This window comes from Rhinopithecus roxellana, chromosome 17 (genome assembly GCF_007565055.1).
Source record: "Rhinopithecus roxellana isolate Shanxi Qingling chromosome 17, ASM756505v1, whole genome shotgun sequence".
Taxonomy (NCBI): domain Eukaryota; kingdom Metazoa; phylum Chordata; class Mammalia; order Primates; family Cercopithecidae; genus Rhinopithecus; species Rhinopithecus roxellana.
In genome coordinates, this window is record NC_044565.1 from 1,758,945 (window position 1) to 1,783,945 (window position 25,001).

The window sequence follows — 25,001 nt, forward strand, 5'->3', positions numbered from 1 at the left end:
ATGAGGTCAGGAGATCAAGACCATCCTGGCTAACATGGTGAGGAAATCGAGACCATCCTGGCCAATATGGTGAAACCTCATCTCTACTAAAAGTACAAGAATTAGCTTGGTGTGGTGGCACATGGCCATAAACCCAGCTACTCGGGGAGCTGAAGAAGGAGAATTGCTTGAACCAGGGAGTCAGAGGTTGCAGTGAGCTGAGATCGTGCCACTGCACTCCAACCTGGCAACAAGAGTGAGATTCCGTCTAAAAATAATAATAATAATGATAACAGAAACAGAAACAAAAAGCAATTTAATTACATGCCTGAGTGGGTAAATTGTGTTGTATGTGAATTACATCTTTTTTTTTTTTTTTTTTTTTTTTTGAGATGGAGTTTTCCTATTGTTGCCCAGGCTGGAGTGCAATGGCATGATCTGGGCTTACCGCAACCTCTGCCTCCCAGGTTTAAGCAATTCTCCTGCCTCAGCCTCCCGAGTAGCTGGAATTACAGGCATGCACCACCACATCCGGCTAATTTTTTTCGAATTTTAGTTTCTCCATGTTGATCAGGCTGATCTCAAACTCCCGACCTCAGATGGTCATCCCGCCTCGGCCTCCCAAAGTGCTGGGATTACAGGTGTGAGCCACCGCACCCGGCTGTGAATTATCTTTTTTTTTTTTTTTTTTTTTTTTGAGATGGAATCTTGCTCTGTCACCAGGCTGGAATACAATGGTGCAATCTCTGCTCATTGCAACCTCTGGCTCCCCGGTTCAAGCAATTCTCCTGACTCAGCCTCCTGAGCAACTGGAACTACAGGTGTGCACCACCACTCCCAGCTTATTTTTGTATTTTTAGTACAGATGGGGTTTCACCATGTTGTCCAGGATGGTCTTGATCTCTTGACCTCGTGATCCACCAGCCTTGGACTCCCAAAGTGCTGGGATTACAGGTGTGAGCCACCAAGCCTGGCCCATTAATTGTATCTTTTTTTTTTTTTTTGAGACAGAGTCTCACTCTGTCGCCCAGGCTGGAGTGCAGTGGCGTGATCTCTGCTCACTATAAGCTCCACCTCCTGGGTTCACGCCATTCTCCTGGCTCAGCCTCCCAAGTAGCTGGGACTACAGGCGCCCGCCACCACGCCCGGCTAATTTTTTGTATTTTTAGTAGAGACGGGGTTTCATCGTGTTAGCCAGGATGGTCTCGATCTCCTGACCTCATTATCCGCCTACCTCAGCCTCCCAAAGTGCTGGAATTACAGGCATGAGCCACTGTGCCTGGCCCATAAATTATATCTTAATAAAGCCTTTAAGAAAATTGGAGGGACTTGGGGGAGTCCATAGATACCTGAGATCCACAAGGGGTCTGCTTGGAAGACCTTTTCAGAAGCATCGACTAAGGCAATTCCACTGGACATCTGAATTTTAAGGCTCGGCCACAGTGATGATTATTCTTTAAGCAAAAATTCATTTATTTATCTTCCTTGACCAACATTTATGTAGATCAAAATTTGATGTCAAGCCTCAAGCTGGGAGTAACAGGAGAAAGTGAGCCTCTGGAAACTGCTGTTCTCCTGAGGACTTGTGATTGGCTGTACCTGGCTGGATTCTGGACCATCACTGCCCTTACCAGCCAGCTACTCTTTGTGGTTAACATAAATTTCATTTGACACTTCTACTGACTTCAGAAACGTTTGCCAATAGAACATGTGATGGGGAGACCAGTATGAAATACTGAACCTCCTCCCACACGCCTCCAAGCCCATGTGTGACATTTTGATCATTATATATATGCACACAGATATATATTAATCTTTACACACACACACACACACACACACACACACACACACACACACACACACACACATAGTCCCTTCAGTGACACAGCATCACTGTGACAGCCACTATAGCAGCACTTGCAACCTATCGGTGGTTCTTAATTCTGGCTACATCTTAGAATCACCTGAGAAGCTTTAAAAAAAATGGCAATGTGTGGGCTCCATTCCAGACAAACTGAAACCAAATCTCTTTCACAGGTAAGACCTGGGTATCTGAGTCTTTTAAAAGTCCTAGAGGTGATTCTCATGCACCACGCAGGACTGAGAATCACTGTAACTAGGCAGGCAGTGAGATAATGCAGTCCCCCTACTGAAGTGCAGGTCTGTAAGAACTTGGCATGCCAAATGTAAATTCTCGAGGCAGGGACCCAGGGCACGAAATAATGCCATCATTGTTTACAGGTCTGATGGGACCCAATCCATCATTTCATCCGATCTCCTTAGTTTTCACATGTGTAAATAACTCCAAAGATGTGAGTTGCCAGGGTTACCTGATTTGCTCTTGTCCCCAGAAGATCTGAGAGTCCCCCTCAGGCTGGGACCTCACAGCAGGGCACTGCTTTCTGGCAAAAGCCCTCCCTCTCCTGATTGTCACTGGCCCAGCTCCCGGGGGGGGGCGGCCCTTCTAGCACAATGCCAGATATGGGCACCTTTCTAGCTAGGCCTCTCCTCACCAGCTCAGCGGCCTTGCTCACCGGAGATGAATGCCTATCAAGTCCCAGATGCCCCCAAGAGGGCTGGGGCAGCATTACTAAGATCACACAGTATGTGCCGCTGTGATCAGGATGTGAGCTGCTGCAAAACAAGATGGGGCAACTGCATTTCTGGAACTGCCAGAAATATTAATTCATATAATCACTACAAGTTCCTTCCTGAAGACTTCTAAGTAGACACTGGTTGGTATTTAAAAGGACATTAAAAACCTCCCTCGGAAACACGAACTTTCTTTTTTGTACATGCTGTGGCTTTCTTCCTTTGTACCCTCTCCCAAGGAAGCAAAGCCAGACATGTTTCCTCGGCAGCTAAATGCTGTTATACCAGAAATTCCACACTGCGCCACAGTCCGACGGAACACGGGACGTGTGATTTGTTTCCAAAGTGGCAGACTCATAAAAGCCAAGCCTGTGCAGAAACACACTAGGCATGCATAAAAAATAATGAGATCAGGGATGCCTCAGCAGGCAGGTATCAGAGCAGAGACAGAGTCAGAATTGCTGTGCTGGAATTTGCTCAGAGGGTGCCCTTTACTAGTCCATTTAAGGCCTGCCTCAGCCTCCTGAGTAGCTGGGATTCCAGTCATGTGCCACCACACCCGGCTAATTTTTGTATTTTCAGTAGAGACAGAGTTTCACCATATTGGTCAGGCTGGTCTCGAACTCCTGACCTCAGGTGATCCACCTGCCTTGGCCTCCCAAAGTGCTGGTATTACAGGTGTGAGCCACCACTCCCAGCTGAGGTTGGTTTTTGTTTTTGTTTTTGGTGTGTGTGTGTGTGTGTGTGTGTGTGTGTGTGTTTTCCATCTGCAGAATGGAGGTGGCCTGGTGCAGTGGCTCATGTCTGTAATTCCAGAACTTTGGGAGGCCCATGCAGGCAGATCACTTGAGGTCAGGAGTTTGAGACCAGTCCAGCCAAGATGGTAAAACCCTGTCTCTACTAAAAATACAAGAGTAGCAGGGCATGGTGGCTTGCACGCCAGTAGTCCCAGCTACTCGGGAAACTGAGGCAAAAGAATCGCTTGAACTCCGGAGGTGGAGGTTGCAGGGAGCCGAGATTGTGCCACTGCACTCTAGCCTGGCGACAGAGCCAGACCCTGTTTCAATGAACAACCCCTCCCCAAAACAAAAAACAAACAAACAAAAAACCCCCACAAAAAAACAAAACAAAACAAAAACTGGAGGTGATGATGCCCCCTCCAGGATCCCTTTGTGAAGGGTGAAGATTATACAGGCAGGGTCCATGTCTCAGAGGAGATCATTTCCAAGGAGGCTGTGTGATTATTAACCACTTTTGTTACTAGGCTACTAATAAGCCACATGATCCTGGTCAGCTTCCTAATCTCACCAATCCTACTAACCAAGGAGTCTTCGAGAGTTTTTAGTTTTTGTGTTTTACATTTTCCCAAAGGCCTGTGGCTAGGAAGGGGCTGAAATAGGGCTCAATGTGCCAGTGCTCTGGAGAGTGGGGAGCCAGACCCTCCGGCTCACCGCAGGAAGTCCACCCGCTGAGAGGGAATGTGGTTGGGGATAGGCTTGGAGAACCTTGGGCCATCCAGGAGATCCCAGTGGACAGAGGCAGGGAGGTGCTGTCATATTGGCTGAGTGCCACTACATGGCATGCCCTGCTAATCAGTTACCTCAGGAGATGGTGCTTGGCTCCTGCCAACCTCAGGGCTGCATGCTAGGACTGAATGAGAACCGGCTAGATGGAAGCCCTCACTTCAGGGGGCTACAGTTAGGGGCTCGCGGGGGTCAGGCACCATGTACTGCCCTGGTGCTTCCTAAACCACAAGCACTGTGCACCACCTTCACAGTTTCTGCTCTGATACCTAAACTGGTAGTTTCTAATACCTCCCTCTAAATCAACTCACACCTTTTTCTATGAAAAGAAAACAAGCAACATTCTAATACATTAAGAAAACACTTAAATATTAAAACAACAACCAATTGTTTACCTATGGGGTAGTCTACCCCATATCTTACTTGATAAACACCAGGGATACAAATAACCTGTGGGAAGCAGTGAACTTTTTGAAGGGATGCTCACCACAGTTCCATGAATTGGTTTCATCTTTCCCATTTTTTAGATGGGAAAATGAAAGCCAAGATTTGAGGTCTTACTTAAGGTCACCTAGAAAGTAGTGGGTGGAGCTGGGACTCCAAGTTGAGTCTGTATCCTGGAAGTCTGTGTCCTTTTCACTACATGTACCTGCTCAATGAATCCTTTATTCCTGAAACCCTATTTCACATAGCATACCTGCACATGGGGTGGGATGACTGATTTGTCCTCCCACAAACTCCCAACACAACCAGAGGCTCAGGTCTAGCGAGGGAGTGATGGCCACCCCTCCTCAGAGAGTACATCTGATGATGCCCTGGGGCACAGAGGGAGTCCAATGCTCAGAGTGGCCTCATGCTAAGGGCTTAGTTTTTAACATCCCTGGACTCTCCAAGTCAGAAGAATTAATCCAGATGCCTGTTTACCCAGGGCTTCCCCTTGGCCATGGCACTAAGCATGACCTCTTAAAAATACCTACAGTACCTTATTATGAGAAATATTAACTTCCAAGATGTCTACAATGTCTACAACAGTATGTCCCAGCCCACGTGCTCCTTAGAACCTTGCCACTTCCTTATCAAGAGGCAAAGTCTATGCTCCTTCCCCTTGAAAGAAGGCAAACCTTTGTGCTTTGTAGACCAAGAGGTTACTGAGGAACTGACACTGACTTCCAAGGCCAAGCCATGAACCTAATATGCATTTATGTCTTGTTCTTTAGGGATGCTTGCTCTTGGAACCCAGCCACCATGTTGTGAGGAAGCCCAACAGCCTGTAGGGAGGCTCACATGGAGAAGAAATAAGGCCCTTGTTTCATAACCTCTGCCTTGCCTCAGAAGCCAGTAGCAACTTGTTAGCTATGTATGTAAGGTATCTCTAAAGTGGCTCCTCCAGCCCCAGTCACACTTGCTATGTCCCCCAGATGACACAGCAAGAGGCAGACATGAGCTGTTCTCACTAAGCCTCGCCCAAACTGAAGATTCACTAGCAAAATAGATGATTGTTGTCATTCTAAGTTGGTATGTTGTGGGCTAGCTTGTTAATCAGCAGTAGGTAACTGATACGGATACTACTAAATACAGTAAATAATGCAAAAATAATACTATTTTTGATTTTTTAAATTTATTATTATATATATATATTTGAGATGGATTCGCTCTGTTGCCCAGGCTAGAGTGCAGTGACATGATCTTGGCTCACAGCAACCTCCGCCTCCCAGGTTGAAGTGATTCTCCCGCCTTAGCCTCCCAAGTAGCAGGGATTACATGTGCCCACCACCGTGCCTGGCTAATTTTTGTATTATTAGAGAGGGGTTTTCACCATCTTGGCCAGGCTGGTCTCGAACTCCTACCTCAAGATCCACCTGCCTCGGCCTCCCAAAGTGCTGGGATTATAGGCATGAGCCACTGCACCCAGCAATACTATATTTTAAAGAAGATATATACAGTGGTGTGCTAGTAAAGGTTTGGTTCTCTAGATTGAAAAGGAAAAAGCCCCGATTACTGATTTCTATGGTGTAAATGCTCCCACCATAGCTGATCTCAAGCTCTCAGTGGTTTAACAGTCAGCTTGCTAAATTCCTGAAAATTTAGCATTTGGTTCCATCTGGTTCAAGCACACCACTGTATGTGTAGTAAAAGGATTAAAAAATGCAGGGCAGACAAAAATCCCCAAAAGGCTGGAGAGCACTCAGCTGTTACTAGCCTTTTTGGACACAGCACAGATTTAACAGCTCTGCCATGTGAAGATGGCTGCTGACTTTGCAAGAGGGAGGAGCACACTGCCCCGGGACTCCCAGTCCAGCAAAGCCAGTGCTGGAAGGCCATGACTTTCCAACTTATTTTTTCGTCTCTGACCAGCAGACGCTCCTTCACATAGGAGAAGTGTACTCCATTTTGTAGATGGGTTGAAAACATCAATATAAAAGATATTTACTTCTGGTTCCAAAGGGCACACACCCAAACATGCTTTCATGACAAAACAATTTCTCTAATTCTATTTGTATTTTTCTTATTTAAAAAATACAAAGCTGGCTGGGCACAGTGGTTCATGCCTGTAACCCCAGCATTTTGGGAGGCTGAGGCGGGCCTCAAGTTATCCAACTTGAGGTCAGGAATTTGAGCTCAGCCTGACCAACATGGCAAAACCCCATCTCTACTAAAGATACAAAAATTAGCTGGGTGTAGTCACTAATCCCAGCTGTAATCTCAGCTACACAGGAGGTTGAGGCAGAAAAATCCCTGGAACCTGGGAAGTGGAGGTTGCAGTGAGCCGAGATCACGCCACTACACTCCATCCTGGGTGACAGAGCGAGACTCCGTCTCAATTAAAAAAAACAAAAACAAAAACAAAGCAAAAAAAACGCTATTGGAGATGTGGCAAATGTAACTAAAGACCAGAAAGGAAAACTCCCAGGTGTCCCGGCTGAAGGAGAGAGGCAAGTGCAGTGCAGTGAAGTGTTAGTCTGTTTTCACACTGCTCTAAAGAACTTCCCTGAGACTGGGTAATTTATAAAGGAAAGAGGTTTAATTGACTCATAGTTTCACAAGGCAGGGGATGCCTCAGGAAACTGACAATCATGGTGGAAGGGGAAGCAGGCACCTTCTTCACACAGGCAGGCACCTTCCGCCGCACAAGGCGGCAGGAGAGAGCATGTGAAGGAGGAACTGCCAAACACATATAAAACCATCAGATCTTGTGAGAACTCACTCAGTTTCAGGAGAACAGCATCAGGGAAACCACCCCCGTGATCCAATCACCTTTCTCCCTCAACACGTGGGGATTACAGGTCCCTCTGTCAACACTTGGGGATTATAATTTGAGAAGAAATTTGGGTGGGGACACAGAGTCAAACCGTATCAGGTAGATTGTGAGGTTGACACCAAAGCCCTGACCAGGAACATGTTATATCATTTTGAGGAAAGGTTCAGAGAAAGAGGCACCTTATTGTCCATCACGTGGACTTTGAAAAGCTGTTTCTTTGGATGGGTTGAATAACCCTCTTGCTGATCTGCTTGTGTTTTCTAAGAGATGTTCCTCGAAAGATATAAGAATAAAAAGTGAGTTTACTCCAAAGAGCATCCAGTTGACTTGGTCCCCTCTGAGGCTACTTCAGAAAGAAGAATGACTAGCTTCAGCCCTTCCTCCAGTGTCTCCATGACCACAGAGGAAGGGATGTGTAAGACGGACAAGCTGGATGACTTGTAAAAGTTAATAGAAGTGAAGCAGAGACAGAGAGAGGTAAAATGCATTCGTGAGGTATTCAGTTTGGGGACCGCCTTAGTTCAGGCTGCTATAACGAAGTACCATAAATTGGGTGACTTATAAACAACATATATTTTTCACATTTCTAGAGGCTGGAAGTCTGAGATCAAGGTGCCAGCATGGTCTAGTTCTGGTGACGGTCCTCTTCTGGGTTGCAGACACTGACTTTGTGTGTTTTCATGTAGTGGAAAAGGTGAGGGATCTCTCTGGGGTCTCTCTATCTCTCTCTCTTTTTAAAAATTTTTTTTTTTTTTTTTGAGACAGAGTCTCACTTTGTGGCCAGGCTAGAGTGCAGTGGCACGATCTCGGCTCACTGCAACCTCTGCCTTGTGGGTTCAAGCGATTCTCCTGCCTCAACCTCCCAAGTAGCTGAGACTGCAGGCACACGCCACCACGCCCAGCTAATTTTTGTATTTTTAGTAGAGACAGGGGTTTCACCATGAGGCTGGTCTTGAACTCCTGACCTTGTGATCTGCCCGCCTCAGACTCCCAAAGCGCTGGAATTACAGGCATGAGCCACCACGCCCAGCCAGGGGCCTTTTTTTTTTTCTTTGAGACAGAGTTTCACTCTTGTTGCCCAGGCTGGAATGCAATGGCACAATCTCAGCTCACCACAACCTCTGCCTCCCAGGTTCAAGTGATTCTCCTGCCTCAGCCTCCCAAGTAGCTGGGATTACAGGCACGCACCACCACGCCAGACTAATTTTGTACTTTTAGTAGAGACGGGGTTTCTCCATGTTGGTCAGGCTGCTCTCAAACTCCCGACCTCAGATGATCTGTCCACCTCAGCCTCCCAAAGTGCTGGGATTACAGGCATGAGCCACCACGCCCAGCCAAGGGGCCTCTTCTATAAGGGCACTAATCCTTACCACTTTATTACCTCCCTAAATGCCCCACCTTCTAATATCATCACCTGGAGTTTAGGATTTCAACATATGAGTTTTGGAGGACACATTCACTTTATTTGCAGCAACCAAAGGATGCATTAAAAATAAGTGTAAAGGCCGGGCGCGGTGGCTCAAGTCTGTAATCCCAGCACTTTGGGAGGCCGAGACGGGCGGATCACGAGGTCAGGAGATCAAGACTATCCTGGCTAACCCGGTGAAACCCCGTCTCTACTAAAAAATACAAAAAACCAGCCGGGCGAGGTGCCTGTAGTCCCAGCTACTCGGGAGGCTGAGGCAGGAGAATGGCGAGAACCCGGGAGGTGGAGCTTGCAGTGAGCTGAGATCTGGCCACTGTACTCCAGCCTGGGGCCTGGGCGACAGAGCGAGACTCCGTCTCAAAAAATAAAAACAATAAATGTAAAATTTTAAATTTTGTGTATCAGGGGTTGGTCCAATAATAGGAGAATTAGTTGGAGTAAATATTGGAAGATGACCCAGTGTTTGAAACATCTTCCAATGGATTCCATGTGTCCAATTCAAATAGCTCAATTTTTAATTTTTTACTTTTTTTTTTTTTTGAAACAGAGTCTTGCTCTGTTGCCCAGGCTGGAGTACAGTGGCCTGATCTCGGCTCACTGCAAGCTCTGCCTCCCAGATTCAAGCAATTATCCTGCCTCAGCCTCCTGAGTAGCTGGGACTACAGGTGTGTACCACCATGCCCAGCTAATTTTTGTATTTTTAGTAGAGACAGGGTTTCGCCATATTGGCCAGTCTGATCTCAAACTCCTGACCTTGTGATCCATCCCCCTTGGCCTCCCAAAGTGCTGGAATTATAGTCGTGAGCCACTGTGCATGGCCACCAGGCTGGTCTTGAACTCCTGACCTCAAGTGATCCCCCAGCCTCAGCCTCCCAAAGGGCTGGGATTACAGTCATGAGCTACTGCATCTGGCCTGTTTCACTTCTTAAGCTGGAGGATTTGATACTTAAGTATTTTTCTTCTTTCTTTTTTTTGGTGGGGAGGACAGGGTCTCACTCTGTCACCCAGGCTGAAGTGCAGTGACACCATCATGGCTCACCACAGCCTCCACTGCCCAGGGCTCAGGTGATCCTCCCACCTTGGCTTCCCGAGTAGCTGGGACTACAGGCTCACACCACCATGCCCAGCTAATTTTATTTATGTATTTATTTGTGTAGAGACAGGGTTTCGCCATGTTGCCCAGGCTGGTCTCAAACTCCTGGGCTCTAGAGATTCACCAGCCTCAGCCTCCCAAAGTGTTGGGATTACAGGCGTGAACCAGCATGCCTGGCCATAAGTGTATATATTATTCTTTATTCCCTTTTGAATGCTGTGAGTGAAGTATTAATTAATTGCAGGCCTCGATCCTGGACAGACCTAGGCCGCCTTCTCACAACACTGTTTCCTTGAAAACGTATCAAGTTCAATGTGGAATAATGTATGTTGGGAACTGGTCACCTGCTTCGTTTACTGTAAAGCCCTTGGTCTGTGGGACTGTTCCTACCCTGGGAATGTGCACAAGCCTGGAGGCTTCATCACAAGGAGAATATAAAAGATTCATGGGAAACCAAGGCAGGGACTTCCGTCTGTCAACATGAACCACATACACCATCATCTCTCTTTTTGTTTTTTTTTGAGACAGAGTCTTGCTCTGTCACCCAGGCTAGAGTGCAATGGTGTGGTCTTGGCTCACTGCAAACTCTGCCTCCTGGGTTCAAGCGACTCCTGCCTCAGCCTCCCAAGTAGCTGGGACTATAGGCACGTGCCACTGCACCCGGCTAATTTTTATGTTTTTATTAGAGAATGGGGTTTCGTCATGTTGGCCAGGCTGGTCTCGAACTCCTGGCCTCATGATCTGCCTGCCTTGGTTTATGTAGGTTTATGCAGGCAATCTTGGAAACAATGGCAACAAGACTGAATTGGAAAGGGCTTTTGGCTACTATGGACCACTCTGAAGTGTGTGGGTTGCTAGAAACCCTCCCGGCTTTGCTTTTATTGAATTTGAAGATCCCGGAGGTGCAGCTGATGTGGTCCGAGAGCCAGATGGAAGAACACTATGTGGCCGCTGTGTAACAGTGGAACTGTCGAATGGTGAAAAAAGAAGTAGAAATCATGGCCCACCTCCCTCTCGGGGTCGTCGCCCTTGAGATGATTATTTCAGGAGGCGTCCTCCACCTCGTCGCAGATCTCCAAGGAGAAGCCTCTCTCGCTGCAGGAGCAGGTCCCTTTCTAGAGTTAGGAGAAGAGAGATTGCTGTCTTAGCAGAGAAATCACAAGCCATGATCCTTCTCTAGGTTTCGTAGGCCATCTAGGTCAAATGAGAAAAACAAAAAGAAAGAAAAGAAAGCTGACTCCATCAGCAACTATAAGGATTATTCACAATGGAATGGAATTTTACCATGGAACGCAAAGATGTTTCAACAGAAGAAAATCAATCAACATAGTACATCACATTATTTGAACAAAAGAAAAAAATCACATTATCATCTCAATTGACATGAAAAAAGCATTTGAGGAAATAATACCCTTTCATAATAAATGCTCTCAGCAAATTAGGAACAGAGGGAAAATTTCTCAACATGATAGAGTGTGTTTCTGGAAAACTTACAGCTAACATTATATTCAATGGTAAAAACCTGAATGAGTTCCCCTTACGACAAGGGACAACAAAAAGATTCCCACTGCTATTTGACACTGAATTGAAAGTTCTAGCCAGACAAGAAAAGGTGTGGTGGCTCCCACCTGTAATCCCAGCACTTTGGGAGGCCAAGGTGGGTGAATCCTTTGAACTCAGGAGTTTGAGACCAGCCTGAGCAACATAGTGACGCCTTGTCTCTACAAAAAATACACACACACACACACACACACACACACACACAAAATAAAAAACAAAACTGAGCATGGTGGCATGAACCTGTAGTCCCAGCTACCCAGGAGGCTGAGGTGGGAGGATCGCTTGAACCCGAGAGACCGAGGTTGCAGTGAGCGAAGACAGCACCACTGCACTCCAGCCTGGACAATAGAGCCAGATCCTGACTTAAAAAAAAAAAAAAAAAGAAAATGTCAGCTGGGCGCAGTGTCTCATGCCTGTAATCCCAGCACTTTGGGAGGCCGAGGTGGGTGGATCACCTGAGGTTGGGAGTTCAAGACTAGCCTGACCAATATGGCGAAACTCTGTCTCTACAAAAAATGCAAAAATTAGCCTGACATGATGTCAGGTGCCTGTAATCCCAGCGACTCAGGAGGCTGAGGTGGGAGAATTGCTTGAATCTGGGAGGTGGAGTTTCCAGGAAGCTGAGATCGTGCCATTGTACTCCAGCCAGGGTGACAGAGTGAGACTCCATCTCAAAAAAAAAAAAAAAAAAAAAAAAAAAAGTCATCCAAATGTAAAGTAATAGGTGAAACTATTTCTATTTATAGATGACATAATCCTTTGCATACAAAACCCCAGAGAATCCACAAGAAAGCTCAGAGCTAATAAATGAGTTCAGCAAAGTGGCAGTGTACAAAATGAACATACAAAAACAAATCGTTTTCTATACACCAGAAGGAAATTAAGAAATTCCATTTACAATAGCATCTAAAATAGTTAAATACTTAGAGATAAATCTAACTGAAGAGGTCAAAGATTGATACTCTGAAAACTATAAAAGATAAAAACTACAAAAATTTTTAAAAGATCAAAGTAATTGAAAATACATTCTGTGTTCGTGGATAGGAAGATTTACCACTGTTAAGATGTCAATACTACTGAAAGTGATCAGCAAATTCAATAAAATATCTTCTAAAATTCCACAGACTTTTTTTTCCCCACAAATGAGGAAGCTGATCCTCAAATTTATGTAGAATTGAAAGTGACCCTGAATTGCCAAAACAATCTTTATAAGGAAGAATAGAGTTGGAAGACTCACATTTTCTGATTTCAAAACTTACTACAAAGCTACATTAATTAAAACAGAACAGCACTGGCATAAGGACAGGCATATCCAATGAAATAGAATAGAGAGTCAGAAAAAGGTCTCATATATATGGTCAATGGATTCTTTCTTTCTTTTTTATTTTTAATTGACACATAATAATTGCACATGTTTATGGGGTATTGTGTGATATTTCGATACATGTATACAAAGTGTGATGCTCAAATCAGGGTAATTATCATATCCATCACCTCAAACATTTATAATTTCTTTGTGGTAAGAACATGCAAAATCTTCTGTTCTAGCTATTAAAAATATACAATAAATTATTGTTATCTATAGTCACCCTACAATGTTATAGAGCATTAGAACGTTTTCCTCCTACCAGCTATGATATTTTTGTCCATTAACTAACCTCCCCTACTCTTCCTACCTCCCTGCCTTTCCTAGCCTTTAATAACCACTATTGTACTCTTCTATGAGCTCAACTTTTTAATCTTCCACGTATAAGTGAGAACATGTGGTATTTATCTTTCTGTGCCTGGCTTATTTCAGTTAACACAAAATCCTCTAGGTTCATTCATGTTGCTGTAAATGACATAATTTTATTTTTTATGGCTGAATAGTATTCTATTTTGGTTATAGACCACATTTTATTTATCCATTAATGTGTTGGTGAGCACTTAGGTTGATATCACATCTTGGCCATTACGCATAGTGCGGCAATAAGCACAGTAATGCAGATCTCTCTCTCCCTCTTTTTCTTTTTTAGTAGCCATGTGTTAGCCACTTTAATAGAAAATGTGATCAAAACTTGATTACAAGAGTTCAAAAAGACAGAGAAAAACCAGTGAATTTCAATTTTATTACTCGTTTTAAAATCTGGTACTAGTTTAAAAAAAATTTTTTTTTTAAACTTAAATGCTAACTTCAGCCCAGGGTTTTTTCACAATCAAACTAAAAATTACTTACTACATGGAAAAGTCAATGCAACAAACAAGTAAAATTTGTGAACTCAAGCTACAAACTTATAGTTAATAATCACGGTAAGGGACATTGCTCAGGAGCAACTGATGCCTCAGTGAAGTCTGAAAGAAACTCTGCTTTCGGTGAAGGCAGAGAAAAAATATGCAAGCAATTCTGCTTCAAAGAAACTTGCATAGAAATGGAAAATGCTAGAACCTTTAACACAAGTGAAATTGCAAAGCCTTAACATGTTCAACTCAGTCCAGAGAGCATCAAATGTTAAATTGGAGCCAAGGTAGGATTAAACATTGAATTTCCAGCTATGCCACTCGCAGAGCACAATTTCAGGTGTGGAAACCATCTGTAGGCAAGTTATTTTAAAAACATGAATTTCATACACCGTAAATTCTAAAACACACACTTCTGCATTATTGGTCGAATTTCAGAAGGGCACCACAAGGCATCAGGGTCGTTCAGAGTCACTCACGGCAACAATTTCATCTTTTTTTCCCAGCCTTGGTAGCCCTCTTCTGCGGTTCTCTAGCCTCTGCACGCACTGCAGCACACCACTGTTTGTAGAGTAACTTCTGACATTGAATCCAGTCATGGCCTAAGTTGCATGAGTCAGCTATTTCCCAGGCACCTCCCAACTCCTTGGCATGGGAGGCTTCCCAGCCACTTCTTCAGGCCCCACACAAGAGGCCACATCTGGAAGCACTATTCCTCTAGCGCCCTCTGCTGGAGACCAAAGTGACAGATTGTTGCAAAGACTTGCAGAAACAGCTTACTTACATATTCATTTGTGTACATATTTAGTTAATTTAGAACCTGGGATTTTACAATCGATTCCCCAAACTCCTTTATGGAGAGTGACAGACTACGCAGCAACGCCGAAGGAGCACTGTTTCTCTCTCTAGGAAGAAGAAGATTAGTAGACATAATTGTGTGCGTCAAGAGAAATTTGTACTAAAAAATCAAAGACGAATGGCCCAGAAACCCGTGTTTTATTGACACTGTCATTTTCCCAGACAGAGAATCTTAGAAAGATGTCACGTTTTCTTTTAATGAATGAGAGGAGCCCGCTTGTATCCCTGAATCATTCTTTGGGAAAAGCAACAGAAACGATTGACAGTTATATTTTTAAAAATAAAATGGTCACTCCCTTCAGCCCACACCTCCACACCCAATGGCTATCAGTTCCATCAAGTCACCCTCTCCTTCTACTCTAGTATTACCACAAGAATTGAAATTTTCAAGCAGAAAAAAAAGATGTCATGTTACAAATAAGTGAGTGGCGGCCCAGAGGAAGCCCTTTGACTATGATCTCCAATTTTCTGTTCAGTCAACACTGCAGAGATACAAGGATAAACCACCATTTTGGTTCCCAAGTCTTATTCAAGAGCTCACATAAAATATTCCAGATAAATGAAATTTAATCCTCGTCTTTCTCCTCTTCTTCGTCCTGGTTAATTTGGAAGCAACGTAATTTGTAACTCTTTTTGCTGTTAGCAACTGTGCACAACCAATCATGAAGATGATTCTTCTTCAAATATTTTTTGGTGAGATATTTCAAATACCTTTTGGAAAAAGGCACCTCGGATGTCACGGTGATCTTGCTCTTGCTGCTTTCGACGGTCACCACCCCTCCACCAAGGTTCCCAGCTTTTCAGTTCACTTTGATCCTTCCTTGCAAAAACTGCTCAAAATTGGCAACATCCACAATTCCATCTTCTACGGGGTAGGTGCGACCAAGAGTGAACTTCAGAACCTGCTTTTTTTTGCCCCCCTTCACCACAGCTTTCTCACAGGCACCATGGCAGTAGTGGAGGCAGAAAGCCAGATATCTCTTTAACATACTGATTTTCTTTCCTTTGGATGTATATCCAGTGGTGGGATTGCTGGATCATATGGTAGCTTAATTTTTAGTTTTTTGAGGGACCTCCATACTGCTTTCCACAGTGGCTGTACTAATTTACATATCCACCAACAGTGTAAAAAAATTCCCTTTAATCTGCATCCTCTCCAGTATTTGTTATTTTTTGTCTTTTTGATAATAGCTGTTCTGATTGGGATGAAATGAAATCTCATTGCAGTTTAGATTTGCATTTCCCTGATGGTTAGTGATATTAAGCATTTTTTCTTACACGTGTTGGCCATTTGTAGATCTTTTGAGAAATGTTTACTTAGATCATTTGCCCATTAAAAAATAATGGGTTATTTGTTGTTGTGTTTTATTTGCTGTTATTTGAGTTCTTTGTTTATTCTGGATATTAATCCCTTGTCAAATGAGTAGCTTGTAAATAGTTCCTCCCATTCTGCAAGCTGACTCTTTACTCCGTTGATTGTTTCCTTTGCTGTGCAGAGGCTTTTTGGTTTGATATAATCCCATTTGTCTATTTGTTGTTTTGTTGCCTGTGCTTTTGTGGTCTCATCCATGAAATCTTTGTCCAGCTCGACCTAAGCATTTTCCTTATGTTTTCTTCTAGTAGTTTTGTAGTTTTGGGTCTTGCATTTAAATCCGTAATTCATTTTGAGTTTATTTTTGTATATGGTGAGAGATAGGGGTCTAGTTTTATTCTTCTGCCTATGGATATCCAATTTTCTCAGTACCATTTATTTATTGTTTATTTATTTTGAGATGGAGTTTTGCTCTTGTTGCCCGGGCTGTAGTGCAACAGTGCGATCTCAGCTCACCGCAACCTCTGCTTCCCGGGTTCAAGCGATTCTCCTGCCTCAGCCTCCCGAGTGGCTGGGACTACAGGCGTGCACCACCACGCCCGGCTAATTTTGTATTTTTAGTAGAGACAGGGTCTCTCCATGTTTGTCAGGCTGGTCTCGAACTCCTGACCTCAGGTGATCCACCTGCCTTGGCCTCCCAAAGTGCTGGGATTACAGGCGTGAGCCACCATGCCTGGGCTTCTCAGTACCATTTATTGAAGAGGCTGTCCTTTTGCCAATGTATATTCTTGATGTCTTGGTTGAAAATCAGTTGGCTGTAGGTACGTGTATTTATTTCTGGTTTCTCTATTCTGTTTCAGTAGTCTGTGTATCTGCTTTTATGTCAGTACTGTGCTTTTCTGGTTACTATTTTAGAGTATATTTTGAGGTCAGGTAGTGTGATGCCTCCAGCTTTGTTCTTTTTCTCAGGTTTGCTTTGGCTAGTCAGAGTCTTTTGTGGTTCCATCTGAATTTTAGGATTTTTTTTTTTTTTAATTTTTGCAAATAATGTCATTGATATTTTGATAGGGATTGCACTTAGTCTGTAGATCATTTGGAATAGTGTGGTCATGTTAACAATATTAATTCTCCCAACCCATGAACATTGAATGTCTTTCCATTTTTAGGTCCTCTTCAATTTTTTTCATCAGTCTTTTATTGTTTTCATCGTAGAGGTCTTTTACCTCCTTGGTTAAATTTACTCCTAGGCTTTTTTTTTTTTTTTTTTTTTTGGTAGCCTTTTAAAATAAAATTGCTTTCTTGATTTCTTTTTCAGAAAGTTTGTTATTGATGTATAGAAATGTTACTGATTTTTGTATGTTGATTTTATATTCTCAACTTTACTGAATTTGTTTATCAGTTCTAAGACTTTTTGGTAGTCTTAGAACTGTAGACTCCAAATCCTACCATGACTGTGTCTCTTTTTCCTAGGTACATCTTCAACCTTGGCAAAATAAACTTCTAAATTGATTGAGACCTGTCTCAGACACTGTTTTGGTTTATATTTGCTTTTTTTTTTTTTTTTTTTTTTTTTTTTTGAGATGGAGTCAATGGTGCAATCTCAGCTCACTGCAACCTCTGCCTCCCAGATTCAAGTGATTCTCCTGCCTCAGCCTCCCGAGTAGCTGGGATTACAGGCACCTGCCACCATGCCTGGCTAATTTTTGTATTTTTAGTAGAGACGGGGTTTCACTACGTTGGCCAGGCTGGTCTCGAACTCCTGACCTCGTGATCCACCCTCCTTGGGCTCCCAAAGTGCTGGGATTACAGGCGTGAGCCACCGCACCTGGCCTTTACACTTGCTTTTTGAAATGAAGTTGGAATTCCCTCCCTTTCAATTTTTCGGAAGAGTTTGAGAAGAGTTGGAGTGAGTTCTTTAAAAGTTTGGTAGAATTTAGCAGTGAAAGTTTTTCTTTATACATGGGTAAAATTCTCTCCTCAAACCATGTTTTCCTCTACTTTCCTATCTCAACAATCACCTACACAGAAGAGAACTTCTGTGACCAGATGTGTGGGGATCTTCCCTGACAACCAAGCAGCAGACACCAGCTGAATGTCCTCCAATTCCGTTCTAACACTATTTACGTGGAGATAGTGCCAGATCCCACAGGTTAAGGACTCAGTTCCCAAGCCTATTCTCTCTTTCCCCTCACCCACCGATCCCAAGGCCAGGCTTCTGGAACTTCTGACTGATTGCCTTCAAGTTGGGGTTCCCACATCGCCCTCTTTGGGTTCAATTAGTTTGTTAGAGTGGCTTCCAGAACTCAGAGAAACACATTTACTGGTGTACTAAGAAGTGTATTTTAAAGGATGCAGATAACCAGATGAAGAGATATATAGGATGAGGTCTGCAAGGGTCCCAAACGCAGGAGCTTCTGATCCTGTGGAGTGGGAGTGCACCACCCTCCCAGCATGTGGGCGAGTTTTTCTTCACCTTCCTGTCGGCCTCCATGTGTTCGGCTATCAGGAAGCTCACTGAACCCTGTCCTCTTGGATTTTTTTTTTTTTTTTTTTTTTTTTAGACAGAGTCTGGCTCTGTCACCCAGGCTGGAGTGCAGTGGCGGGATCTCGGCTCACTGCAAGCTCTGCCTCCGGGGTCCATGCCATTCTCCTGCCTCAGTCTCCTGAGTAGCTGGGACTACAGGCACCTGCCACCACACCCAGCTAATTTTTTGTAGTTTTAGTAGAGATGGGGGTTCACCGTGTTAGCCAGGATGGTCTCGATCTCCTGACCTCATGATCTGCCCGTCTCGGCCTCCCAAAGTGCTGGGATTACAGGCTTGAGCCACCGCGCCCGGCTGTCCTCTTGGATTTTTATGGAAGCTTCATGGCAGCAGCATTCTTCCCCCAGAGGTATAGGGTGAGACCCTCTCAAGACTCACAATCAGAAAGGCAGGGGAACATTAGAGTGAAAGGAGGGCAGGACAACGTCAGAGGCCTGTCCCTGAGGCCTAACGCCCCCAACATTATAACAAAAAACTGCATCAAGGGCTATGGGAATTATGATCCAGAAACTGTGGATGAAAACCAAACAGGGACCATTTGACTTCCTCTTTTCCAACTTGGATGCATTGATTTCCTTCTCTTGTCTAATTGCTCTGGCTAAGACTTACAGTATTATCTGAGTAAGAGTGGTGAAAGTGGGCATCCTTGTCTTGCTCCAGTTCTTGGAGGAAAGGTTCCTAGCATTTTCCTGTCCTGTATGACATTGGTTGTGGGTTTGTCATCTATGGCTTTTATTATGTTGAGGGATGTTCCTTTTATACCTAATTTGTTGAGAGTTTTTATCATGAAGAGATATTGAATTTTATCACATGCTTTTTCTGCATATATTGAATATTAAATTATATTCAACTTAATACTGGCTCCATCATCCAGGCTGGAGTGCAGTGGTGCCATCTCGGCTCACCACAACCTCTGCCTCCAGGCTTAAGCAATCCTCCCACCTCAGCCTCCCGAATAGCTGGGACTACAGGCACTCGCCACCACACCTGGCCAATTCTTGTATTTTTTGTAGAAACGGGTTTTTACCATATTGCTCAGGCTGGTCTCCAACTCTTGAGCTCAAGCAATCCACCTGCCTTGGCCTCCCAAAGTGCTGGCATTATAGGCATGAGCCACTGTGCCCGGCAGAGTTATCGTTTTTGTTATGTTATAGTTTCTATTGATGTGATGTGTCACGTTTATTGAGTGATGTGTCTTGAACTATTTTTGCATCCTTGGAATAAATCCCTCTAGGCCGTAGCATATAATCTTTTTGATGTGCTGTTGGATTTGATGTGCTAGTATTTTGTTGAAGGTTTTTCTGTCTATGTTTATCAGGGATATTGGCCTGTACTTTTCTTTTGTCTTTTTTTTGTGTGTGTGTGTGAGACGGAGTCTCGCTCTGTTGTCCAGGCTGGAGTGCAGTGGTGAGATCTCGGTTCACTGCAAGCTCTGCCTCCCAGGTTCATGCCATTCTCCTGTCTCGGCCTCTGGAGTAGCTGGTGCCCGCCAACACGCCTGGCTAATTTTTTTTTTTTTTTTTTTTTTTTTGTATTTTTAGTAGAGGCGGGGTCTCACTGTGTTAGCCAGGATGGTCTCGATCTCCTGACCTCGTGATCCACCCACCTTGGCCTCCCAAAGTGCTGGGATTACAGGCATGAGCTGCCGCGCCCGGCCTTGGCCTGTACTTTTCTTTTTTTGCTGTGTCTTTTTCTGGTTTTGGTGTCAGGGTAATGCTGGTATAAAAATAACAATTTCTGTTCTGTGAAAGACACTATTAAGAGATGAGAAGACAAGGCACAGGCTGAAAGAAAATATTTGCAAAGATATATCTGATAAAGGACTGTTATCCAACATATACAAAGAACTCTTGTTTTCCTTTTCTTTTTTTTTTTTTTTGAACTTTTAGTTTTGATTCAGTGGATATTCGTGCAGATTTGCTAGCTGGGTATATTGTGTGATGGTGATGTTTGGGGTATGAATGATCCTGTCATTCAGGATCAGTACCCAATAGTTAGTTTTTCAACCCTTACCACCTCCCATCCTCCCCCCTTTACTAGTCCCCAGTGTCTATTGCCGTCTTTACGTCCATGAGTACCCAATGGTTAGCTCCCACTTATAAGTGAGAACATGTAGCATTTGGTTTTCTGTCCTGGGTTTATTCACTTAGGATGATGGACTGCAGCTGCATCCATGCTGTTGCAGAGCATAGGAATTTTTTTCCTTTTTATGGTTGCATAGTATTTCATGGTATGTATGTATCATATTTTCTTTATCAAATCCACCATTGATGGGCACCTAAGTTAATTCTATGTCTTTGCTATTGTGAATAGTGCTGTGATGCACACGTGAGTGCACGTGTCTTTTTGGTAGAACGATTTTTCTTTTAGATATATGCCCAACAAAGGGATTTCTGGGTTGAATCATAGTTCTGTTTTAAGTTCTTTGAGAAATCTCCAAACTGCTTTCCACAGTGGCTGAGCTAATTTACATTCCCACCAATAGTGTATAAGCATTCTCTTTTCTCCACAGTCCGGCCAGCATCTGTTGTTTTTTGACTTTGTAATAATAGCCATTCTTACTGGTGTGAGATGGTTTTTCACTGTGGTTTTGATTTGCGTTTCTCTGATGAATTAGTGATGTTGAGCATCTTTTCATGTTTCTTAAGCACTTATATATCTTCTTTTGAAAAATTTTTCTTTTGCTTGTTGATTTGTTTCCATTCCTTATAGATTCTGGATGGTAGACCTTTGTCAGACATGTAGTTTGTGAATAGTTTCTCCCATTCTGTAGGCTATCTGTTTACTCCAAATTATACAAAGAATTCTTAACAGCCAATAATGATAAAATTAATGATCTAATTAACAAGTAAGAGATCTGAATAGATATCTCACCAAAGAAGATATACAAATGGCACATAACTGTCTGAAAAGATGCTCAACATCATATGTCACCAGGGAACTGGAAATTAAAACAACAATTACATATCACTAAACACCGATCAGAATGGCTAAAATCCAGAACACTGACAACATCGAATGCTGGTGAGAATGTGGAGCAACAGGAATTCTCCCTCAATGCTGGTGGGAAAGCAAAATGGCACCACTACTTTGGAAGAGTTTGGCAGTTTCTTACAAAACTAAACATACTCTTACTATACAATCCAGTAATCAAGTTCCTTGATATTTATCCAAAGAAGTTGTAAATTTATGTCCCCACCAAAAATGCACATGAGTGCTTATGGGAACTTTATTCACAATTGTCCCAAACTGGAAGCAATAGGTGATTGGATAAACAAACTGTGATATCTCTATATCATGGAATATTATTCAGCAATAAAAGGATATGAAATATATATATATGTGTGTGTGTGTGTGTGTGTATATATACATATATATATATATTTTTTTTTTTTGAGACAAGTTCTGGTTCTGTTGCCCAAGCTGGAGTGCAGTGGTGCAATCTTGGCTCATTGCAATCTCTGCCTCCCAGGTTGAAGTCCTCCTCCCACCTCAGCCTCCCGAGTACCTGGGACTACAGGCAGGCACTATTATGCCCAGTTAATTTTTTTAAAAATTTTGGTAGAGATAGGATTTTGCCATGTTGCCTAGGCTGGTCTTAAACTTGTGAGCTCAAGCGATCCGCTCACCTCAGCCTCCCAAAGTGCTGAGGTTACAAGCATGAGCCACCACACTGTCCAGGACATGAACTATTAAGTCATGCAAAATCATGGAGAAACTTTAAATGTATGTTGCAAGGTGAAGGAAGCCTGTCAGAAAAGGCTACACACTGTTAAGATTCCAACCATTTGGCATTCTGGAAAAGGCAAAACTATAGAGACAGGAAAATGATCTGTAGTTGGTGGGGGATGGGAGGGAGGAATAAATAGGTGGAGCACAGAGGATTTTTTGGGCAGTAAAACTATTTTGTATGATTCTGTGATGATGAACATATGCCGCTGTGCATTTGTCAAAAGCCCTAGAAGTACAAAACATAAAGGCATAGCCTGGCCAGGGGCGGTGGCTCACGCCTTTAATCCCAGCACTTTGGGAGGCTGAGAAGGGCGGATCACCTGAGGTCAGGAGTCCTCAAGACCAGCCTGGGCAACATGGCAAAACCCTGTCTCTACAAAAATACAAAAATTAGCCAGGCATGGTGGGGTGTGCCTGTAATCCCAGCTACTCGGGAGGCTGAGGCAGGAGAATCGCTTGAATCCGGGAGGCAGAGGTTGCAGTCAGCCGAGATCGCACCATTGCACTCAAACATGGGCAACAGAGAGAGATTCCGTCTAAAAAAAAAAAAAACAAAAACAAAAACAAAAAAAAAAAAACAAAGAAAACAAATAAACAAACAAACAAAAAAAGTTGCCCTAATTTAACCTAATTAAAATTAAGAATTCAGTGAATAATAATGCATCATTACTGGTTAATCAGTTGTAGCAAATGTATCACAATAAAGTTAATGACAGAGGAAACTGGAAGAGGGGAAATGAGGATTTGAAAGTGGGGGAGGAAGTATAGGAGACATTGTATTTTCTGCTTGGTTTTTCTGTAAAACCAAGCTCTAAACATAGTCTATTAGTTTCTAAAAAGGTAATGAAATGCTTGAAAAAAAGGTAAAGCTATTGAGAAAAAGTCATGGCTTCAATAGTTGAGTAATGAGCACAGCACATTTGATCGTCAATTCTGAAATCTACATTAAACAGCTAATTAGTTTCTGTACATTTCAATAAATGTACAAAGAATAGAACAAATGAACTAATTTTCCAAAACATGTAGAAGGATCTAAAGAGATACTAAATCAAACCACTGTTCTAGGTGGTGATACTGTATTTGGAAAATGTTTATAAATGTGCCAATCCAAAATTATAAAAATGTCATTTCGATTTCTAGGAATGACAAGGTATTTATGAAATCTTGCATAGACTTAAGTGATGTTTCCATAAATATTCTTCATTTTTTAAAAATTATACACAACAGATGATGCTATGGTTTAGATGTTGGCTCCCGAACTTCGTGTTAAAATTTAATACCCGGTGTTGGAGGTGGGGCCTAATGGGAGGTGTTTGGATCATGGGGGTGGCTCCCTCATGAGTAGATTAATGCCCTCCCTGGGGGGTGGGTGGTGAGTGAGTTCTTGCTCTGTTAGTTCCCGTGAGAACTGGTTGTTAAAGGAGCCTGGCACCTCCTCCTCTTTCTCTTGCTTCCTCTCTCGCCATGCAGTCTCTGCAAACCGACTCCCCTTTGTCTTTCTTCATGAGTGGAGGCAGCCGGGGGCCCTCGCCACATGCCCAATCTTTCAGCCAACAGAATTGTGAGCCAAATAAATCATTTTTCTTTATAAACTATCCAGTCTCAGGTATTCCTTTATAGCAACACAGATGGGCTAAGACAGATGATATCCATTCTTAGTAACATAGCACAAATAATATAGTTATATGCCTTTCTAATCCTTGATTTCTTTATATATATAGAAACATGATTCATACAGCACCATGATCTTCCCAATATTACTGAAAATTTATTAAGAAAATACTCATTATCTTATCAGCATATGAGGTAATAAAAAATACCAGCTTTAGTAGTTAAGTGAATCTAATAGGTACAAAAATGAATATTTTATTACACTGAGCAAGAGCCCCAAATATGGAAAATAGACATTTATGACTATAACATAATTATGACTAGACATAATCTAAATTAGTTTTGAGGTATAAAATTAGTTTTCCTTTCAAAATCATTCAAATCAACGACTCAAAAAAATATTTTTTTAAATATGCCTGATGTTCAAGGACTACTCTGCCCTATAAGATCATTAATAGGCTCATGCCTGTAATCCCAGCACTTTGGGAGGCTAAGGCGGGCGGATCACCTGAGGTCAGGAGTTTGAGCCTGGCCCACCTGGTGAAACCCCGTCTCTACTAAAAATACAAATTTAGCTGGGCGGGATGGCGGATGCCTGTAATTCCAGTTACTCCGGAGGCTGAGGCAGGAGAACCCAGGAGGCAGAGGTTGCAGTGAGCCAAGATTGCGCCATTGCACTCCGGCCTGGGCAAAAAGAGCAAACTCTGACTCAAAAAAAAAAAAAAAAAAAAAATCATTAATAATATCTACACACTAAACTTTTGGTTCAGTAGTAGTTTGAATTTACTGTCTAAGGTAAATTAACTTTTGTTCCTGTCATTCTCAACCCAGTTGTTTAAGATCAAGGTTAGAATGCCATGGTCTTGCATTTCCATCAGACTACTTCTTACAGGGTCCTAAATTTCCATTAAACTTAAGTTGAAGGAGATGGTAGGAAAAAATATTAGTCTAAAGGAAATTTAAATTTTTTAACATTTATACCTTTTTTTTTTTTTTTTTTTGAGACGGAGTCTCGCTCTGTCGCCCAGGCTGGAGTGCAGTGGCCGGATCTCAGCTCACTGCAAGCTCCGCCTCCCGGGTTTACGCCATTCTCCTGCCTCAGCCTCCCGAGTAGCTGGGACTACAGGCACCCGCCACCTCGCCCGGCTAGTTTTTTGTATTTTTTTTTTTAGTAGAGACGGGGTTTCACCGTGTTAGTCAGGATGGTCTCGATCTCCTGACCTCGTGATCCGCCCGTCTCGGCCTCCCAAACCTTTTTTTTTTTTTGAGATGGAGTCTCATTCTGTCGCCAGA

General features: G+C 43.1%; 2 pseudogenes; one reads left to right on the forward strand and one right to left on the reverse strand.

The window, feature by feature from the left end:
- LOC115894298 overlaps positions 1-15,012 on the forward strand; it is a 37,293-nt pseudogene extending 22,281 nt beyond the window's left edge.
- Positions 14,919-15,499, reverse strand: LOC104666761 (annotated as a pseudogene).
- Positions 15,500-25,001: the final 9,502 nt, after the last annotated feature.